At 47.8% G+C, this 16,805-nt stretch overlaps 1 pseudogene across 1 annotated transcript; it reads left to right on the top strand.

Annotated features, from left to right (window-relative positions):
* Positions 1-3,203: 3,203 nt before the first annotated feature.
* On the top strand, positions 3,204-16,084 carry LOC144503461 (gap junction gamma-1 protein pseudogene; annotated as a pseudogene). Its single transcript, XR_013499483.1, has 3 exons — positions 3,204-3,311; positions 7,195-8,264; positions 12,067-16,084. The product of XR_013499483.1 is annotated as a gap junction gamma-1 protein pseudogene (transcript).
* The last annotated feature ends 721 nt before the right edge of the window (positions 16,085-16,805 follow it).

Here is a 16,805-nt window from a genome sequence, read left to right as displayed (position 1 = left end):
CAGTCAGTGCCTAGTGGGGTTCCGCAGGGATCTGTGCTCGGACCCCAACTGTTCACATTATATATTAATGATTTGGAAGAGGGAACTGAATGTATTATCTCCAAATTTGCAGATGATACAAAGTTGGGTGGGAGGGTGAGCTGTGAGGAGGATGCAGAGATGCTTCAGCGTGATTTGGACAGGCTGAGTGAGTGGGCATCTGCATGGCAGATTATATTGGCTGTAATGGAGACAGTGGGTGGTGTATTTCTTATTTGTGATCCGGATTGACACTTTCCCAGTTTTTCTTCAGTCTGTGCATCCAGACTTGGCCACCAAAAGTGACTATGTGCTAATTTCTTCACCCGGTTTATACCTGGATGTCCTTGATATATATATATATATATCAGGGAGTAAAGGAGCATTGTATTAAACTCAAACTTCATGTGTAATAAATGCTTTCTTTTCTTCTTGTTTTTACAACTAATTAGCTGTCCTGTAAAATATAGAAAATAGGATCAGGAGGAGGCCATTCGGCCCTTCAAGCCTGCCCCACCATTCAATATGATCATGGTTAATTATGTACTTTCAGTATCCCACTCCCGCTTTGTCTCCATACCTCCTTGATCCCTTTAGCCACAAGGGCCACGTGCAGCTCCCTCTTGAAACATATCTAACCAACTGGCCCCAACAGCTTCCTGTGGGAGAGAATTCCACAGGTTCACAACTCTCTGAGTGAAGAAGTTCTTCCTCATCTCAGTCCTGAATGGCTTACCCCTTATTCTTAGACTGTGACCCCGAGTTCTGGACTTTCCCAACATCAGGAACATTCTTTCCACATCCAGCCTGTCCAGTCCCATCAGGATTTTATATGTCTCTATGAGATCCCCTCTCATTCTTCTAAATTCCAGTGAGTACAAGCCCAGTCGATCCAGTCTCTCTTCATATGTCAGTCCTGCCATTCCAGGAATCAGTCTGGTGTACCTTTGCTGTGATTCTGTTCCTCCATGTTTCCTAATAAAAACTAAACGTTACGGTCCTTTGAACCAGGGTTCCATTCTGGGATCTACCTGTCCAGTGGCTTCACCAGCCGCGTCCGTAAAAATCTTGCCAGTGGCATCTCCATGCAAAGAAAGAATATACTTATGAAATCGATTGCCTCCTAGCTTCTTATCACTGACGTGTCTGGGATTAAGTCGAAGATCCTGAATTTGGGTAACGAGGCTGGCACGGTGGCACAGTGGTTAGCGCTGCTGCCTCACAGCACCGGGTTCGATTCCCGGCTTGTGTCTGTGTGGGGTTTGCACGTTCTCCCCGTGTCTGCGTGGGGGTTTCCTCCGGGTGCTCCGGTTTCCTTCCACAGTCCAAAGATGTGCGGGTTAGGTGGATTGTCCCTTAGTGTCGGGGGGACTAGCTAGGGAAAGTTTACGGGGATGGGGCCTGGGTGGGATTGTGGTCGGTACAGACTCGATGGTCCGAATGGCCTCCTTGTGCTCTGTAGGATTCAATGGATCTTGTACCCACAGCCCTCTGAGTGAACACTGAGAGAGAGCATCACAGGATAGATGGATTTAAATCGAAGTGTGTTCACTTCTATCTGGTAGTTGCTGCTGACATTGTGCTGGGAAAATATTGGTCCTTTGTAACTCAACCCTTCCAATACAGTAGCAACTCTGTCGCTGCAAACCAACACACTGTCTATCCATTTGTGCAGCATTGGGCTGATGTTAATTCCACAATTGGATTAAATTTAGCCCAGGAGCGAGTGCATTTGCCTCTGTTGGGACAACTGGCCGGAGGGAATGTTGTCCTTCCATGGGTGGAAGAGGCTGGAAAGTGGAGTTCAGGCCATAACCTGATCCGCCATGAATTGGATCATTGAATGGAAAAGCAGGCTTGAGGGGCCGAAAGGCCTTGTCTTCCCATTCCTTGTGTTCCCTCCTCAGTCACCGTGGTTACCCTGCTATCCAATCCGTTTGTCTCGGTAGTCCTACATCATTCAATATGACACACAAAGAGGCCATTCGGCCATGGGGTCCACTGCCATCACCTTTAATCAAAAACCCTGCCCTCCCTTCCTACCCCTTTTCCCACCTATTTCCCTCTCACTGCCCCGTCCCCATTTGCTGAATCCATCAAGTAGATCTGTCTGCTGAGCCTTCCTGTACCACATCTTCAAATAAAGCAAACGTACTTACATATCATTTACCAGTCCCGGTCTGCGGTTGCTGTAAAGCAGACGTAGAAATGCAACATAGTGGCAGCGATGTGCATCTGAAGAGAACGGGACAACCCACCGAGGAGATTGTGCGCCATGTGGAGGCTGGAGATACATTGAAACCCTTGACGTAAAGTCCGTCTACAGAGGATGCTGTGCAGAACAGCGAGGACCTGATTTGTGGAGTAGCCGGATTGGTCGTTAATGGGAGCAGTAAGTTGGTTTTGAAATGGGCCGTGGGGCCTCTGAAAAGTGCTTCTCCCGCACAAAGGACAAGAGTGTCGGAAACAAGAAAAAAACCTTGAACTGTGTTTCAAACCCCCTACACAGCGGGAATGTCTGGCAAAATACAGGGAATATTCAGGAGATGACCACCGAATTCCCCACCATTAACTGGGGATTGGGCACGGTGGCACAGTGGTTAGCACTGCCGCCTCACAGGGACCCGGGTTCGATTCCTGATTTGGGTCACTGTCTGTGCGGAGTCTGCACGTTCTCCCCGTGTCTGCGTGGGTTTCCTCCGGGTGCTCCGGTTTCCTCCCACAGTCCGAAAGATGTGCGGGTCAGGTGGATTGGCCATGCTAGATTGCCACTTAGTGTCAGGGGGACTAGCTAGGGTAAATGCATGGGGTTGTGGCGTTAGGGCCTGAGTGGGATTGTGGTCGGAGCAGACTCCTGCACTGGAGGGATTCTATGGTTTTATGAGTTGGCCTGGCTGATGTGCAGTGAGGAGGACGTGGGAAAGCTTTGCACAGTAATTCCCAATTATTAACATTTGGGACTCTTCAGAATCCTTTCCCAAGTAAACGCTCCTCAATATGTAGTAACACTTGCTTTTTGCTCCGCTCCAAATGTTGACTCTTTATCAGAGCTTCCTGTCACTCCGATACTGGAACGAGCCATTATTTCCACATAGATTTCAGGAAAGGGTTCCTTAAGTGGAGGGACTCTGTGTTTATATAATTGCGGATATTTTAGTTTAGCTCAGTCTTATCGTGTCAGCAGCGAGTGGTCTTTGCAACGTTTTAAACCTATTGTTTTTTTCTCTCTTGCTCTGGAAGGAGTCAGTTTGTGAAGAGGTTGGAGCAAGGACTCTAACTGCTCACGTTTGAAGGTAGGCTGAATGATGATCTTAATCCGGGATCTTGCGCTTTACACGGGAACGGTTTGTTTATTGGAGAGGGGCAGTCAGTCTGGGACTGAAACATCGGAGCACAGCTCTCCCTCAGGATGTGCCTTTATCCCCAATTCCACATCTGTACAATCGACAAACTTCCCACTAAAAAATCCAACAGGAAATTCTGGAGAAAAACCTTTAGTCAGAGAGTGGGGGGAATGTGGAGCTCACGGCCATGGGGAGCAGTCGAGGTGAATGGTATCGATGTCTCTGAGGGAAAACTGGATAAACACATGAGGGAGAAAGGAATAGAAAGACAGTGAGGGGGAGCCCAGGGGGAGCACAAGCACTGGGCTAGACCCGTTGGGCTGAATGGCCTGTCTCAGTGCCGTGGCTTTCTCTGTAAATTTGAAACTGGAACACTCCACAGCATGTTCTCTGTGTTGTGTTCACTCTCGCTCCTGATCTCTCATGCTCACACATTCTCATGCACACTCTCCCACTCATTCTCTCTCACGCTCTCTTGAGCTCTCTCTCTCTCCTCCTTGGGATCCGTCTCTCTGTATCTCTTCCTCGCTCCCTATTTCTCTCTCTCTCTCTTGCTCTCTCCCTCAACTCTCATGTTCTCACCCTTGTCCTTGTCATCTCTCTTTCTGTGGCTTGCTCTCTATTTCTCTCTCTCTCTCCCTCTCTCCCTCTCTCTTGCTCTCTCCCTCAACTCTCATGTTCTCACCCTTGTCCTTGTAATCTCTCTTTCTGTGGCTTGCTCTCTATTTCTCTCTCTCTCCCTCTCTCCCTCTCCCTCTCTCTCTCTCGCTATTATCACCAAAGAGAAACCTGCCGCTGGAAGATAATTTTGGAGGAGACGGGAGATAACAGTTTTTCACTCACATTGAGAGATGTTGGGTCTAATCTCCAAATGAAGAAATAGAGGGCGTGATATTGGGTTAATTATAATACATTGAGGTGTCTGATAAGGGAGTGAGCCCATGGGAGAGTTGGACTTTGTGAAACAATCTCCTTCTTTGCCTCTTTTTCCATTTCAAATTTCTTTCTGTGCTGTTGATTTTTGAAGGAAGAGGTTGTTGATTAAACACAATGACACATCCTGTAATGGACAAATGGACTCGTCCGCTACAAGTTTCCTGTCAGTTGTTAAGCTGCCTGGCTCCTCCTCTCCCAAACAAAATCTTGCCCCGTTTTTCCGAGCCCCGTGTTGTAACACTTTCATTAACTCGCCGCATTTCAACTGGGAACAACTTCCCACTGACTGGTTTGGAAACCTGCCCAAGCTGCTCGGACATTCGCAGCAAGGGTGTGGTGAACCATTGTTGGTTCCCACCAGGAGTGCTGAGCCATAGTCTGGCCAGTTACTGTTGGGGTTAGGGTTGGGCTGTTCTACCTGTTAATATAGTCCTATGGTACACCCCAGTTGGCTCCGCCTTCTGGGAGAGGTATAAAGGTCACTGCTCTGCCTGGTGACCCTTTAGTCTGGAATTGTATATTGTATATAGTAGCTCCGTTATTGTTGGCAATAAAAGCCTTTATTTCCCGGGTACATCCTGCCTCCCGTGTGATTTATCGCGCATCAAAGTGTCTGGTCAAAGCTGTGTGGAAACGAACCTGCTTCCCGCGTAACCCTGTTTTCAGACGGTATTCGAAATGCGCAGATTCTGTTCTATTAACCGGTGCCGCTTTGTCTGTAACTGACAGCCTCTGTTGTTGCTACAGCGGAATAATTGATCTCAATTGCTAAAATGTTTGTTTTAATCTGGGCTAATGCTGTTCTGATATTTTCATGTTTTCCCCTGTTTTTTTCAGAGTCCAGCTTGATTAGGTTGATTGACAGAGTGGGCGGGATTAGGCTCACACAGAGAATTCAAGTCAGTTGTTGCGTGGGATCTTTAGCGAGAGGGAGCTTTGCCTGTGTCTCTCTCTCTGGATTTGGAGTCTGGGATCTGCTAGGAAACAAGTCCCTTTCTCTGGAGGCTACAGACCTAGCTCCTCCCACCAACCACATTATCACATGACCCTGCGTACCTAAACCCACATTCCATTCCTGTCATCCAAACCCCAGCGGAAACCTCCACCTATAAACAAAAGTCCATTAGCTTTATCCTAAGTAAACATTAAATGGCTAAAATGAGTAATTATCCTGCTCTCCCAGCATCTGAGCTGAATGTTTCCAGACACACTGACTGCCTGTAGAATAAAGCTGAATTTTAAACATTCTACAGAAACATTAAAACAAACATACATGTGTATCTATAGCAACTGCCCACTACTATCAGAGAGCGCCGACCAGACTCTTGGATGGTGTGCAGCAGAGGCGGGGTGTCATCTATCCATGGTTGCATAGACATCCTCCCAGCAAGGTGACCCTCCACCCAGTCTGGGAGACAATGGCTGCCTGAGTGAGTGCCAGCTCACTACAGAACAGGAAGGGGTAGCAGTCGGAAGAAGCTGAGTCAGTGTTTTTGTGTGGCCCGGGTAAATCTGCCTCCTCCACTCTCCCACTGGATCCCCCGCACACACGCCTAGCACCTCCAAGTCGATCTCTCACTCAGCCACCTCACGGGTCCCCAACACCTATCACAAGCCCCTCTCCCCCCTCCCGTCCCCAAACTAGCCCCACCTCCTAACCCTAACCCTAACCTCCATATTCCCCACCATGAGCTGCTCTGCTCTCTCACTCCAGCGCATATCCCCATCTGTCTCATTGGAGGGCAAACCCCACCATACCAGGTGTGAGCGGGCGCAGTGTTGCAGATTCATGCCAGAACCCAAGCCCTCATGCCCTTTGAGGAGTGAGCATTGGAGCTGACCGGGGAGGAGGAGGACCCCTTTGTTGATAAGGTCCTGTACGAGGCTTGAGCATCTGTGCTGCTTTTCCCGCAACAGCTACAGGCCCAGCCTCCCCTTCACCTGCGGGGCACTGGCCCTGACCAGGTGGCACGCCAGGATCACTGCTGCTGCTCTGTCACCATGAGTGGAATTGCCAATTTACCCTGCTCCATAATCCCCCAGGATCATTCACTGAAAAGGGGAGAACACCACAGTGCGCGGTGAGGATTCCTGATGTGGGGATGCCGGCGTTGGACTGGGGTGGGCACAATAAGAAGTCTCACAACACCAGGTTAAAGCCCAACAGGTTTATTTGGTAGCACGAGCTTTCGGAGAATGAATCACCCAATGAAGGAGCAGCGCTCCGAAAGTTCTTACTATGAGGATTCATGATAAGAGTCCTGACCCTCGCCCCTGTGGGACTTCCCACTGAGTGAATGCCTCTCTGCTGTCCCTCACACCCTCCCCTCTGACACTATAGGGCAGCACGGTGGCACAGTGGTTAGCACTGCTGCCTCCCGGCACCAGGAACCCGGGTTCCATTCTGGCTTTGGGTCACTGTGTGGGGTTTGCACGTTCTCCCCGTGTCTGCGTGGGTTTCCTTTGGGTGCTCCCGTTTCCTCCCACAGTCTGAAAGATGTGCTGGTTAGGGTGCATTGGCCGTGCTAAATTCTCCCTCAGTGTACCCGAACAAGTGGCGACTAGGAGATTTTCACAGTAACTTCATTGCAGTGTTAATGTAAGCCTTACTTGTGACTAATAAATAAACTTTATAAACTTAAAAACTTTAAACAGCCTCACATTGGTCCTTCCCAACACCACCAAGATGAAGTGAGTAGATCCTCCAGAGTCTCAGTGGCGTCTAACCCCCGAATTCCCCATCCCGTACCCCCCCACAAACACCTTCCTCCCGTCCCGCCAAACCGGGAATGATGTCAATGGGAAGTTGAATGGCTGCATGAGGCCAGGTTCTGCATCCTGATGTGGTACCTCAGAGCTCGGTGTTTGATCGATGTTTTCTGTTGGTTCCTTTCAGTGTTGGATTGGAGGCCTCACTCCGCCAAGATGAGCTGGTCTGTGCTGGCACAGTTTCTCAAGGAGGTCGACAACCACTCCAGGTTCGTGGGTAAGATCTGGTTGGCTGTCCTGATGATCTGCCGCATCACGCTCCTGGAGTTGGGCGGCGCTGCCACCTACTGGGATGAACAGAGCGCCTTCATCTGCAACTCGCAGCAGCCCGGTTGTGAGACTGCGTGCTACAATTCCTTCGCGCCCTTGTCCCATCTCCGGTTCTGGGTCTTCCACATCATCACGGTCACAGTGCCGCCCATCGTGTACCTGGGCTGTGCCCTTCACCGGATTGCTCGGATGGAGGGCAGGAGGAGGGTGCGCCGCGGGGCCGAAGAAGATGTGGAGTCTGACAATAAGGAGGGACCCACGGCCTGTGAGGAGATTGAGCGCAAGTCTGAGGCTGACAAGCAGCGGCACGACGGCCGGAGGCATATCAAGGAAGACGGCCTCATGAAGCTGTACGTCTCCCAACTCCTGCTGAGAACAGTCTGCGAGATCGCTTTCCTGGTGGGTCAGTATTTTCTCTACGGGTTTAAAGTACCAAACATCCACAACTGCGGTAGCCATCCTTGTCCCTTTCAGGTCGACTGTGTTGTGCCCCGTTCCACTGAGAAAACCGTCTTCTTGTTGGTCATGTTTGTGGCCAGCTCTCTCTGCTCGTTGCTCAACTTTGCCGAGCTCTTTCACCTTGGCCTTGGCGGCATCCGGGATGGTTTGCGGGGCAGACGGTTGGCCTTCCGCATCGCGCGCACTGCCTCCTTCACACTGGACAACAAGGACAAGATGGGCAGGGAGGCTGGACAAGCTGGGCTGGGAAGATTGGAGATGTCCGAGGCCGTTCGCCGACCTGTGAAGAATCCCCAGGAGCAGCTGAACGTGGCTAACCGCGCGTCGAGGGAGATCCCTCACCAACCGAGAAGTGACAGCCTCGAGTCAAGCGGCATGGTGGACGACCAGAACCAACTGAACTTTGCCCAGGGAGAAGCCTCCTCAATCTCCTCATAAAACAGACCCGCCATCGCAGGGATTAATCAGGTGAATCTCCATTTCACTCCCTCCTCTGTGGCAGGTATACCTTTCCTCAGGTAATGGGACTCTGCACACTACTCCAATTGAGGCCTTCCCAAGGCTCTATAAACTTGCAGCAAGATATCCTTACTCCTGCACTTAAATCCCGTGTAATAAAGTCCATCACCTCACTTTCCTTCCTCACAGCTTGCTGAATCTGTGTGCTAGTTTTTAGCGACTTATGAATCAGGACACCCTTTGAATTTCCCAACCTCTCACTAAAAACAATCTTACTTTCTGTTTTCATAAAATCCTACAGTGCAGAAGGAGGCCATTCAGCCCATTGAGTCTGTACCAATAACAATCCCACCCAGGCCCTACCCCCATAACCCATGCATTTACCCTAACTAGTCCCCCTGACACTAGGGGCAATTTAGCATGGCCAATCCATCTAACCTGTACATCTTTGGGCTGTGGGAGGAAACGGGCGGCACGGTAGCACGGTGGTTAGCATTGCTGCCTCACAGCGCCACGGACCCAGGTTCGATTCCCGGCTTGGGTCACGGTCTGTGTGGAGTTTGCACATTCTCCCCGTGTTGGTTTCCTCCGAGTGCTCCGGTTTCCTCTCACAGTCCAAAGATGTGCGGGTTAGGTGGATTGGCCATGCTAAATTGCCCCTTAGTATTCAGGGGACTAGATAGGGTAAATGTATGGGTTATGAGGATAGGGCCTGGGTGGGATTGTGGTCGGTGCAGACTCGATGGGCCAAATGGCCTCCTCCTGCACAGTAACATTCTATGAAGTGCAAACCGGAGCACCCAGATGAAACCCACGCAGACATGGGGAGAATGTGCAAACTCCGCACAAACAGTGACCTGAGGCCGGAATTGAACTGGGGTCACTGGCGCTGTGAGGCAGCAGTTCTAACCACCATGCCACCCTAGTTTTACAAAGTGAATAACTTCACACTTGCCCACATTATATTTTACCTGCCATGCACTTGCCCATTCCCTTAACTGGACCGCATCCTCCTGAAACATCCATGTATCCTCCTCACAACTTACATTTCCACTCAGTCTGATGTCATTGGCAAACTTGGAAATATTACAATTAGTCCCCACAGCCAAACCATTTATACAGATTAAACAGCTGTGGCCTTGCCCTGATCCTTGCAGTCACCCCACTAGTAACAGCCTGCCACCCTGAAAATGAGTAAAAAGTCTCACAGCACCAGGTTAAAGTCCAACAGGTTTATTTGGTAGCAAAAGCCACTTTTGCTACCAAATAAACCTGTTGGACTTTAACCTGGTGCTGTGAGACTTCTTCATGTGTTTACCCCAGTCCAACGCCGGCATCTCCACACTCTGAAAATGACCCATTTATTGCTACACCCTGGTTTCTGTCTGTCAAACAATTCTCAGTCCATGCTAGTATATTTCCCCCAATTTCATGTGTTCTGATTTTATTTACTCACCTCCTGTGTGGGACCTTATCAAAAGCCCTCTGAAAATCCAAATACATCACATCCACTGGCTCTCCTTTATCAATGCTGCAAGTGATATTCTCAAAAAAACACCAACAAGATTGTCAAACATGGGCTGAAATTCTCCGGCCATTCCCGCCCCTTCCATCACAGCCGGCGAGGATGGAGAATTTGGGTCTCAGCCAAATCTCCGTTCGCTGCAGCGGGGCTGGAGAACCCTGGTGGCGTGAACAGCCGGAGAATCCCATCCCTTTGACAAATCCATGTGACATTGTCCAGTTTTTACCAATAATTTCTAAATGTGCAGCTACATCATCGCTTACAATAGATTCTAACATTCTCCCCACTACCTGATGTCAGACTAACGGGTGGTTCTCCATTCTCATTCTCCCTCCTATCTTCAATGGTGGGGTTACATTTGCTATTGTCCGAACAAATGTGAGGCAATGCATTTTGGAAGGTCTACTACTCAGATTATACTATATCTATAAGGTTTATTAAGTTAAGGCAAAGTAAAATAAAGTTAACATCGGCAAATCAAAAGTAAAATAAAGCTACTGTAAGTGAAGCAAAAACATGGTTGTGCAGCTTGGTCATGTGGGATGCGTGCCCTGTAGTATGTGGGAAGTCATGGATGCTACCAGTGACCTAGACGACCACAAGCATCATCAGGTCCAGGCTGCAGCATATCTTTTGAAGGGGGAGGTGAAAAGCCCAAGGTCTTAGTCCATGTGAATGTTAGAAAGCAAAAATAGAAGACGGATGAAGCATAGGCAAGCGTCAAATAGGATGAGAGTAGAGAATAACATTTCAAAAGCAGAATTAAAGGCTATCTGACTGCACACAGCATTGGGTGGCCCAGTGGTTAGCACTGCTGCCTCACAGTGCCAGGGGCCCGGGTTTGATCCCCGGCTTGGGTCACTGTCTGTGCGGAGTCTGCACGTTCTCCCCGTGTCTGCGTGGGTTTCCTCCGGATGCTCTGGTTTCCTCCCACAGTCCGAAAGACGTGCTGGTTAGGTGCATTGGCCATGCTAAATTCTCCCTCAGTGTACCTGAACAGGCGCCGGAGTGTGGCGACTAGGGGGTTTTCACAGTGACTACATTGCAGTGTTAATGTAAACCTTACTTGTGACACTAACAAATAAACATAAGGGTTTATGGTTTAAACGCACAAATTGGGGTGAATGGATAGGATTGAATTGAGACATTGCTACAGGGTGACCAAGACTGGGAATTGAATATTCAAGGGTTTCAGGTTTAGGACGGCTAGGAAAAGAAAAGGAGGTGGGGTAGATCTGTTAATAGGGGCTGATATTGGTTCATTAGTGAGGGAGGACTTTGGGGAGGCGATGGCCTAGTGGTATTATCACAAGACTATTAATCTAGAAACTCAGCTAACGCTCTGGGGACCCGTGTTCGAATCCCGCCATGGCAGATGATGGTATTTGAATTCAGTAAAAAATATCTGGAATTAAGAATCTACTGATGACCATGAAACCATTGTCGATTGTTAGAAAAACCCATCTGGTTCACTAATGTCCTTTAGGGAAGGAAATCTGCCGTCCTTACCCGGTCTGGCCTACATGTGACTCCAGAGCCACAGCAATGTGGTTGACTCTCAACTGCCCTCGGGCAATGAGTGATGGGCAATAAATGCTGGACCAGCCAGTGATGCCCACGCCCCACGAATAAATGAAAAAAAAGGATCTAAAGACATCCCAGTACTCGATTGGCCACAGTAAAGTCTTCTACCAAAAGGTCATCAGAAAATAGTGACCCGTACTGACACTGGGAGTTTCTGATTAATGTGGAAGAACTGAAGATGTTTGCAAGGTGCTTGAGAGGGAACAAAAGTAGGGGTACACCGGGGGCCTCTACCCGCCAAGTTACATTGACATCGAGGGTGGGACAGGAGCATGCAAAGGTCCATTGACTTCGGGTGGGATTTTCAGGTCTTGGGGTGGCCGTGGTCAGAAAATTTACCTCCTAGTCTAATAACACCTTGATTAAAAAAGTTTTGTCCTTGTTTTCAAATTCCCCCATGGCCTCATGTTCCCCCGATCTCTTTCACGTTATCCAGTCTACAACCCTCCAAGATCTCTGCACTCCTCTAATTCTGCCTCATGTCCAGCCCCAGTTGATGGGCTATAAGATGAGGTACCTTTAAATGCAAGTGTGTGGAGTTAAGATTCAGATCAACTAAATGAACAATGGATCAGACTCGAGGGGCTAAATGACCTTCTCCTGCCCCTATGTTCCTTCCTGTGTCTCAGTGGTGATGTGAAGAAACCAACCTGGCCACTCGCCATCCTCATGGGTAACCATCTCTTCCTTTACCTTTTGCAGGTCAGCAGACGCGATGCCGATGGAACAGGCTCTTCGACCGTGAGATTTGGAGACAGTTGGCGCTCGAAAAAAATAAAAGGATCTTGACTATGTTACAATCCCAGCTGATGATACGACCGGACAAGTCGGATCCCAGGATGGAACCTGGTTTGATAGATCCCAAATTTATCTTTTGCTTAGAAAGCAGTAACTGAACAGAGTCACAAGAGTCTGCAAATGAGCTTTTAACAAAAGTAAATACTTATTAAACACAAACAGATTAATTATAATACACTATTCCCTCTATACCTTTATAAATGTATACAGATTCATAAGGATAATGCAACATACAAAATCCATCTTATACTCTAATATTCAGAGTAAATACATAGTCCACATAAACCAATAGACAAACTGTGGTCTGAAACCAAGTGACAGTTACCACCCAAAGTAACTTCTATGGACCTGTCATCAACTCCTCAGATACTGAAGCAGTCCATGTCCAAATGCAGCAAGACCTGGACAATATCCAAACCTGTGCTGAAAATTGGCAAGTAATATCCGTGCTACACAAATGTCAGGCAATAACCGCCTCCAACAATCCAATCATCTCCCTTGACATTCAATGAGATCACCATCATTGAATCCCCACAATCCACCTCATGGAGATTACCGTTGACCAATAACTCAACCAGACTGGACGCATAAATACTGCAGCTACAAGAGCAGCGCAGAATCTAGGAAACAGTGCCCTGGAGATTGATATTCAGTTCCTGGAGACTCCAGGCCACCCCTGGGGGGGAGGTGACTAGGTGTGTAGATGAGGATAGTGCAGTTGGTGTAGTCTACATGGACTTCAGTAAGGCTTTTGACAAGGTACCACATGAGGTATTAGTCGAGAAGCTAAGAGCCCATGGGATCCAGGGCAGTTTGGCAAATTGGATCCAAAATTGGCTTTGTGGCAGGAGGCAGAGAGTGATGGTTGAAGGTTATTTTTGTGACTGGAAGCCTGTGCCCAGTGGTGTTCCGCAGGGATCGGTGCTGGGTCCCTTGTTGTTTATGGTGTACATTAATGATCTGGATGTGAATGTAGGAGGTATGATAAGTAAGTTCGCAGATGACACAAAAAATGGTGGTTTGGTGAACAGTGAAAAGCAAAGCCTTAGATTACAGGATGATATAGATTCGCTGGTTAGATGGGCAGAACAGTGGGAAATGGAGTTTAAGCCTGAAAAGTGTGAGTTGATGCATTTTGCGGGGACTAACAAGGCTGGGGAATTTACAACGAACAGTGGGACACTAAGAAGTACAGAGGATCAGAGGGACCTTGGGGTGCATGTCCATAGATCTCTGAAGACAGCGGAACAGTTTGATAAGGTGGTTAAGAAGGCACGTGGGATACTCGCTAAGGAGCAAGTGCAGGAAATTGGGATTAGAATAGACAGGTGCTTGATGGCTGGTGCGAACACGATGGGCCGAAAGGCCTCTTTCTGTGCTATAAAACTCTATGGGCCGAATTTTCTCACCCAACCCATCACGGGAATTGTAACGGGCGGGACAGGACCATGCAAAGTTTCGTTAACCTCGGGTGGGATTTTTCGTTCTTGGGGAGAATGCGGCCAGAAGATCCCATCCTATGGTTCTATATCACTAAACCCCTAGCTCTAGATTCTCCCACAAGAGGAAACATTCTCTCTACATCCACCCTGTCAACACCCCTCAGGATCTTAAAGGTTTCAGTCAAGTTGACTCTTATTAATCTAAACTCCAGTGGATACAAACCCAGCCTGTCCAACCTTTCCTCCAAAGACAATCCCTGAATTATTTCCGTTCATACCCTCCATTAAATAAGGAGACCGGTACTGTACACAGCACTCCAGATGTAGCCTCACCAATGGCCAGAACAACTGAAGTATAACCTCCCTTCTTTTGTATTCCATTCCCCTCACAATAAACGATAACATTCTACTCGCTTTTCTAATTACTTACTGTACCTGCATACTAGCCTTTTGCGATTCATGCATTCGGACACCCAGATCCCGCTGCATCTCAGAGCTCTGCAATCTCTCGCCATTTAGGTTACATGACTTTTTATTCTCCCAGCCAAAATGACACATTTGCCCACACCGTACCCCATTTTTAAAATTCATTCGTGGGACATGGGCATCGCTGGCTGACCAGCATTTATTGCCCATTGCTAGTTGCCCTTGTGAAGGAGAGAGAAAGGAACTTTGCAAGGAGAGAAACTTTGCAAGGAGAGGTTGAAACCTTGGAGGTGGATCCTTGGTGAGGGCACCCGAGATAAAGCATAATTTGAGAGAAGATTCAAGACATGTTTTTTGTGAGTGGAGATAAGAGTTCCTCGTATGAAAGATAGAAGCATCTGTCTTGGTTTCAGGGAGTGGATGTCTGACCACTTTCACCTATTGGTTCACATGGTCTGTTTACTTACTGAGAACATTAGAGCATAAGATAGATAGTGTAAATTGTGCTATCTGTATAAATCTATATATATCTGTAAAGGTATAGCTGTGGGATAAAGGAGTAGTGTAATATATCTCATCAATCCTTGCTTAATGAATGTTTTATTATTTTGCTATAAGTTTATCAGCTGAGTCCTGTTACTATTCAGTTACTGCCCTCCACATTCCTGAATAAAAGATTAAAGTTGGGATTGATCAAGCCAGGTTCCATCCTGGGATTCGACGCGCCTGGTAACAACATCAGCTGGGATCTTGTTCTCCAATCAAGTGAAACTTCCCCTAATGTAGGGAATTACAGAAAATTAAAACTCGTGCATAAACCATATCTCACACTCTAACTGTTCCCCGCTGACAATGTTATTCTTTGGTTTTTTTTGCATATTTTGTCCAGTCTTCTGACCCACCACCCAACTTTACACAATGATATGCTTTTGTTTGAAGTTTGATACTGTCTAACATTTTTAGTTAACTGCGGATGGTGGGACCTCTCTTGGAATCTTTCTCTTTACTTGGAATCTTTCTATTCTGTGCATTCAGCGATATCCCTTTAAAAGTCTGCCACTGCATCTCAGTTAATCAATCGCTTTGACAGTTCACTTTAGCCAACTCAATTTCCATGCCCTCATTCTGCCATCTACAAAGCACAAGTCAGGAGTGTGATGGGATACTCCCCACTTGCCTGGATGAGTGCAGCTCCAACAACACTCAAGAAGCTCGACACCATCCAGGACAAAGCAGCCCCGCTTGATCGCTATCCCTTCCACAAACATTCACTCCCTCCACAACTGGCACAGAGTGGTAGCCGTGTGCACCATCTACAAGATGCACCACAGGAACTCACCAAGGCTCCTCAGACAGCACTTTCCAAACCCAGGACCTCTACCATCTAGAAGGTCAAGGGCAGCAGATACCTGGGAACGCCACCACCTGGAGGTTCCCCTCCAAGTCACTCTCCATCCTGACTTGGAAATATATCAGCTTTTCCTTCACTGTCGCTGGGACAAAATCCAGAAACTCCCTAACAGCACTGTGGGTGTACCTACATCACAGGGACTGCAGCAGTTCAAGAAGGCAGCACCACCCTCCCCAGGGACAACTAGGGATGGGTAATAAATGCTGGACTGTGAATTGATTTTTGAAAATTCTGTGCTTTAATTAACAACTGAACCGTTTTATTGAATCATTGATTTGATTTGATGTATCCTATTAACCTTGTCACACATTTCTGTACGATTGTAAACCTTAGGAATAGAACAGACTTTAACCACTCGCCAGCTGCTTAACAGATAGCAGCCAAGCAATATCCCTGGAGTAGGGCAAGAACCTAGGAAAAGTCTTAAAAAAGCAAAGGCAAACCTACCTGCCCTCTTCACTGGGCATCCTCAGCTTCCGGCTCTCTGCTGAGGTCACACTCCAGTGCTCGGTGACACAGTTTGTCATTCCATGCTCTGAAAAGGAAGGTATTCACTAAACCCAGGTACACAAAATTCAGATGATGTAAGAAACACCACATGACCAAGACTAGAGAGAGAGAGAGAAAGAGAGAGTTCCTGGATTCGGCAGAGTAACTGCATATTATATATATACAATTTGGTTATACCTAATAAACCGGTTATTGTTTAAACATACCAATGTCTCAGCAATTGTCCTTCAACCAGTTTAACAATGTTCTATATTCTGGTCGTCACATTACAGGAAGGATATGGCGGCTTTGGAGAGGGTGCAGAAGAGGTTTACCAGGATGCTGCCTGGATTAGAGGGGATGAGCTATAAGGAGAGGCTGGACAAACCCTAAGGTTGTTTTCTGTGGAGCGGCGGAGGCTGGGGGGAGACCTGATAGACGTCTATAAAATGATGAGAGGCACAGATAGGGTTGACAGTCAGAATCTTTTTCCCAGAGTTGAAATGTCTAAAACTAGGGGGCACGCACTTAAGGTGAGAGGGGGGAAGTTCAAAGGAGATGTGAGGGGCAAGTTCTTTACGCGGAGTGTGATAGGTGTCTGGAACGCGCTGCCAGGTGTGGTGGAGGCAGATACGATAGGGGCGTTTAAGGTGCTTTTAGATAAGCAGATGAATATGCAAAGAATAGAGGGATATGGACCGAGGGCAGGCAGAAGGGATTAGTTTAATTTGGTGTCATGTTCGGCTGAAGGGCTTGTTCCCATGTTCTAATATGTAACATGGTGGCAGCACTGATGACCCCAAAATCCTGCAAATTCCGTTTGCAATTGCAAGTCTGACCCAGAAAAGGAGTCAGTTAGAGAACTCCAAACTGTT

The sequence above is a fragment of the Mustelus asterias genome, chromosome 14 (genome assembly GCF_964213995.1).
Source record: "Mustelus asterias chromosome 14, sMusAst1.hap1.1, whole genome shotgun sequence".
NCBI classification, from domain to species: domain Eukaryota; kingdom Metazoa; phylum Chordata; class Chondrichthyes; order Carcharhiniformes; family Triakidae; genus Mustelus; species Mustelus asterias.
Note: the sequence above shows the minus strand (reverse complement) of the source record. Positions and strands in the feature narration are given on the sequence as shown.